The sequence below is a fragment of the Chrysochloris asiatica genome, unplaced genomic scaffold (assembly GCF_000296735.1).
Source record: "Chrysochloris asiatica unplaced genomic scaffold, ChrAsi1.0 scaffold00014, whole genome shotgun sequence".
Lineage (NCBI taxonomy): Eukaryota > Metazoa > Chordata > Mammalia > Afrosoricida > Chrysochloridae > Chrysochloris > Chrysochloris asiatica.
Genome location: NW_006408532.1, coordinates 32,658,239 through 32,664,335, shown reverse-complemented (window position 1 = coordinate 32,664,335; position 6,097 = coordinate 32,658,239).

Sequence of the window (6,097 nt, the reverse complement as noted above, 5' to 3'; positions counted from 1 at the left end):
TCACTCAATCCACAATAAAAACCTTAAATTAAAAAAAAAAAAAAAAGAAATGGAAAGTCAATCCTGAAAATCTCTGAAAAACACAGACATTTCCACAGCTTCACTGAATGGGAAGAAGTTTCCACAGTTTTATAAAACACAGGTTAAAGCTGATAAAAATTTCTAAGACACATCATTATTTTATATAACAGAGAGAAAGAAATGCTGTTAATGAATGTGATGCCTCAACAATAGTTTTAACAGCCTCCTGTTTGCTCTGAAATTTCCCTTGTGTATCCTAAGGAATTCATTAATGTTTGGGGCACAGGTAAACAAATCATGTTCTCAGCTGGAAACCCTGGCACACTACACTCTAGGAACAACAGTGAGCCAAAAATCAATCAAGGTGTGGTATTTGAGGATAAAAGCACTGGACCACATACTCCGTTTGAATCACAAGGTCAGTGGTTCAAATTCACCAGTGCTCGTTGGAAACCCTATACAGGGTAACTAAGAGAGGAAACCAACTTGACAGCACTGTACAACAACAAATGTAACTCATCCTTAACTTTGCTCAATCCTAGGTTAGATTAAAAAGTTAGTTCTCACTCTGTCCAGCAGAGGAAAGAATGAATTCTGACTGGCAGAAGAGTACATGATCATGTGCAATGCTCAGCATTCCACCCAAAGCTGCAAGACTTGTTGTCAAGAGATCAAGACTTAAAACTGACAACCAAGACACACAAAAAGGACAACATAAACTCACCAGTGAGTTAGATATTGGAATTATCAGACAGTGACTTTAGAGTAAGTATGGGTAATATGTTCACAAAAATAGAGTAGAATACGTATACTTTGGGAGTCTTGATGTGACACTAGAATATCACTGGACTGCTAACCTTCAGTCTCTGGTTCAAAACCACCAGCCATTCCTTGGAAACCCTATACAGGATCAGTGTGAGCCTGAATTGATTGGATGGCACATAACAACAGCAATTTGTTTATTTTACCAGAGAATTAGAATCTATACAAAATAATCAAATGGAAGCTATTAAATTGAAATATAATATTTGAAATTAAGAAGTCAATAAATGAATCTGGAATAATGAATATATGAATGAATATATTAAATAAGTGAATCTAATAGCAGATTAAATATGCCAGAGGACAGGAACCGTGGCTTAAAATATAGGTCAAGAGAAAATATGAAAATTGAAGCATCAAGAAAAAATAGGAGGGAAAATTAAATCGATGACAAAGACAAGTGGGACAGGATTAAAACTCATATAGACCTGTAATTAGAGCCAAAGAAGAGTAGAGAAAGGTTCTGACAGAAGACGTGCCGTTAATGGTCATGAACTTTCCAAAATAGATTAAATACATTAACTGATTTATTTAAGAACATCTGCAATTCTTAAGCAAGATAAATATAAAGAAAACTACATTACTGCTAAAGGATAAAAAAGAGACTGATTAATGACTTTTCAGTAGAAGTAACTGAAGATGGGGGAAAATGGAATGACTTATGGAAAAGTAGCGGGAACAATTGCCACTCCAAGGGGTAATGTGACGTGTCAGGAGAGAAGCGGCCTCCCACAGACCTCTTGGATTTCCTGCCTGAGTGTGGGCGTGTGCTCCCCCTACAGGCTGTGTCCAGTTCCTACAATATTATTACCAGAGGGAATGCCTGTACCGCCTGCTAGCTCTTGGGGAGCGGAACCACCTGGACCTCACTGTGGGTGAGTAGCTGGGCCCAGGCAGCAGACCCTCCCAGGTCCTTAGGCTTCGCCCCCATCCCCTCCGGACTCTCCCCAGTAACCCTGCAGCCGCCATCCTTCTTAATTAATGGATTCCATTGCAACTATCTCATGGGTCTCGTGTCGGGGCCTCCATCTTGTCCTCCTGAGATGTTTATACATCATGCTTCCCTAGTGCAGTGCATATTCTCATGATATCACCATGAGGATGCATATAGCGGGCAATCTGGATAAGCATGTCACTGGGGATTCGTGCTTTGTGTTCGGATATATCGTCTAAACTTTATGGGAACGTGACCTTAACAGAATCTCGCTTTTGAGATGGCCGTGTGCTCTGGATTGATTCCTCAACTGAGTGGAGTGATGGGTATAATCTACCATGAAATATCCTTACACTATAGTCCCAAGGAGAAATAGCGATCATGTGATCTACACTATCTGTGGCACAAAGGTCAAATTTCTCAGTCTGACCTTTAGGAAGCTACATCTATAGTTCTGTGACAATATTTAAAACTTTGTTTCATTACATATGTATCTGGTTCCACAGTCGCCCATGGGTATACTAGCCTTAACCTTATTCCAAATCTTTGCTGGTCATTTTTGCCTTTCCAGGAATATTTTCACTTTTATTCCAGATTTTGAAGTCCAACTTCTCTTTGTCCAAGAATTATACTTTTATTTCATAGCCTTCTCAGTCCTCTGTTAAAGTCCCACAAGCTCCAAATCATTCACTTTCATTTTTATATAAACTGTTGTGTAGCCAAGTATTAGTTTTATAACTATTGTATCATATCAGATTTAAACTGGCAAAAATTCCAAGACACATTATTTTATATACTAGAGAGAAAGAAGGAAAGCTATGCTGTCAATTAAGTTATGCTATATAATGCAGCATTGATGGACTTAAGTGTGGCAACAGTAGTGAGGTTGGCCCCGTTCTACTGTGCATGGGGTCGCTATGAGTCGGTTCTGACTCGATGGCACCTGACAACAACAACATATAATGCCTTAACAATAGTGACAACATTCATCTGTTGCTCTGAAGTTTCTCTTGTCTATTCTAAAAATAATGTTTTCTGCCCTCATTTGCATCACTTAGTATGCAATCCTTTACATGTATATCAGTAACTAATTGCAACACATCTTCATTTTAAAAATATCTTATTATGTATAAGGTTAAAGTTTACACATCACATTAGGTTCCCACTTAACAATTTCTATACAAATTATATTCAGCAATATTGCTTACATTTTTGTTAATGTGTCATATTCTGTTCTGGTTGTACCACTTCCAGTATTCTAGTTTCCCTACCCCCCTTAGCTTCTCATCTTCTCTTTAGAGTAATTTTTAACCACTTAAAATCATATAGCTGATTTTTTAAAGGAGCTCATTATTCTTTATTTTGAGTCAATCTGTAATTTAGCTTAAAGGGATCATTTTAGTTTAAGGTTTAAAATGTTCTCAGGGTAATAGTCTTGGTAGTCCTCTAGTCTCAGTGAGTCCAAAATGACTGAAATTGTTTTAAAATTGAGTTATATTCCACAGCGTTCTCCTGTTCTATAACAACTCACCTATGGTGATCCTGTTCAGAATCGCTTGTAGTCGTACTTGGGCACTACCTTTTTCTTCTGATCTTAGGGTAGATAAGGCCAGGGTTCAAGTAGATTGTGGTGCTGTAGGATAAGCAGTGGACGGTTACCTGCAAGGTTGGTAGTTCAAACTCACCAACTGCTCCATGACAATAACAATAACAATAACTAATCCTGAAGACTACTTTCTTCAGTCTTTTGTTTCCTTCTTTCTCTTTTGTTTCAGAATAATAAAGACCAATGTTGTTGTTGTTAAATGCCGTCAAGTTGTTCTGACCCATAGTGACCCTCTAGAGGGTTTCCAAGGAATGACTGGTGAGCTTGAACCACTAACCTTGCAGTTCAAACAGACTTTGCAGTCTAGCGCATTAACCCACAGCGCCACACCAGGACTCCAAAAGATATTATCTTAAATGACTGTTTGCAAACTTTTAAGACCCAAACACTGCTCAACATTTTAGGAAGCAGAACATACACTTTAAGAACTACATTATGTCAATTAACTGGGTTGTTGGGAGAGACCATGGTCTTAAGCTGTCAAACCCAGAAAACCAATCTGGTGAGGTATTTTGTCATATTTAAAAATTTTCTGCAGTCCTGGTATGGTGCTATAGGATAAGCACTGGACTGTAAGGTCGGTTTGAACCGACCTTCAAAGTCAGCGATTGAAACTCACCAGCTGCTCCTTGGAAACCTTATACTGGTCACTATGAGTCAGAACTGGTGGAGTCCTGGTGTGGCGCTGTGGGTTAATGTGCCAAACTGCAAAGCCGCTTGAACTGCAAGGTCGGTGGTTCAAGATCACCAGCCGCTCCTTGGAAACCCTATACAGGGTTGCTATGAGTTGGAACTGACTCAGTGGCACTTAACAACAACAACTACGATAGTTGTTACGAAATCAGCTCGATGGTAGTGGACTTATTTTCTGGTTTGGGATACCAAAACAAGTATTTGCTTCATTTGTAGTAAAGTGTTTTGTTTCAGTGTCCTGTTGTTTGTTTCAATGTACTTTTTTTACATTCACAGTAATGTTTCATTTCACTGATATAATGTAGGATCACATTTTAATGACATTTTAAATGTATTTAAGCTCACCTTATATATGCCAATATACCCAATTAGGATCAAGTCTTGAGCTAGTTTATAACTGATACCTATATTCAGAGTTTAGCCTGGCCAATGCCAACTCTATAACATATTTCAATCTGAGATCTTATGATCAAGGAAATATGATATTTCTACCCTCCAAAATTAGATTGTAACTTCCAAGAGGGCTTGAGCTATTTCATCACTTTGTTTGATATAATGGTTTAGATTCTAGCACAATGCTGTGAATACAGCAGACAGAATAGACATTTTTGAATTAAGTGAAAATGAGAAGTAATGCATCATTATGCCAGCTTACATTCCTGTCTATCAATATTATCCAAGATTTATCTTTAAATATTGTTGTTGTTAAGTGCTGTTGAGTCAGATCCAACTAATAATGACCCTGTATAGGGTTTCCAAGGAGCAGCTGGTGAGTTTGAAGCACCAACCTTGTGGCTCAAACCAACCTTGAAGTCCAGTATTTTACCCCACAGTGCCATTCCATATTATTTATTCCTCTAAGGGTTGGTGAATATTTATGAAGGACCCATTTGTTTCCCAATCAGAGTATCCTTGAAACAACACATTGTATATCTGAGCAGAGTTGTCACCCTACCTGCTTTTCCCTTGCCAACAAACAAGTGTCCTCTTTATTTCATTGCGTGAGAGTTAATTCCATGAGATTTCTGTCTAAAATCACAGGATCTTGAAACTTCTCTAGAAAAGCACTGTATAAAACTCAGAATTTTGGTGTTCACTAGAGATCAGATGACATATTGCATTGGGCAAATCTGCTGCACAGGAACTTTAAAAAAGTGTTGAAGAGCAGAGATGTCAGCTTGAGGACTAAGGTGCACCTGACCCAAGCCATGATATTTTCAATAACCTCACATGGATGCAAAAGCTGGACAGTGAATAAGGAAGATCGGAATTGATGCCTTTGAGTTGTGGTGTTTTAGGAGAATACTAAAAGTGCCATAGACTGCCAAAAGAACCAATAGATCTGTTTTGGAAGAAGTGCAGCCAGAGTGTTCCTTGGAGGCCAGGATGGCTAATCTTCACCTCTCATACTTTGGACATCTTGTCAGGAGGGAACAGTTGCTAGAGAAGGATGTCATGCTGGGTAAGATGGAGGGTCAGAGAAAAAGAGGAAGACCCCCAACGAGATGGATTGGCCAAGTGGCATCATTGATGGCATCAAGTGTGGCAGCGGTAATGATGTTGGCCCAGGATCAGACATTATTTTGTTCTGCTGTGCATGGGGTCACTATGAGTCGATTCCGACTCGATGGCACCTGACAACAACAACAACAACAAGTTCTCTTTTAATTTACTAGTAACTGTTGAAAGGAGACTTAAGAGTACAGTGGTTATGCATTTGGCTGCTAATCAAAATGTCAGCGGTTCAAACCTACCAGCTATTCTTCAAGAGAAAGATGTGATAATAAGTTCCTATCAAGATTACAGCCTATAGGACAGTCTATTCTAGCCTGCAGGCTTGCTGTGAGTTGGAATCAACTGAATGACAAAAGGTTTAGGGCTTATTTATTTGTATATGTTGAAACTATTATTTGTGATATAGACGCACTATTACAGTTGCTCGGCACAGTCATATCCTTAAATCATTTATGTAAAGTATGCTTGTTGTTAGGTGCCATCGAGTTGGTACCAACTCATAGAGA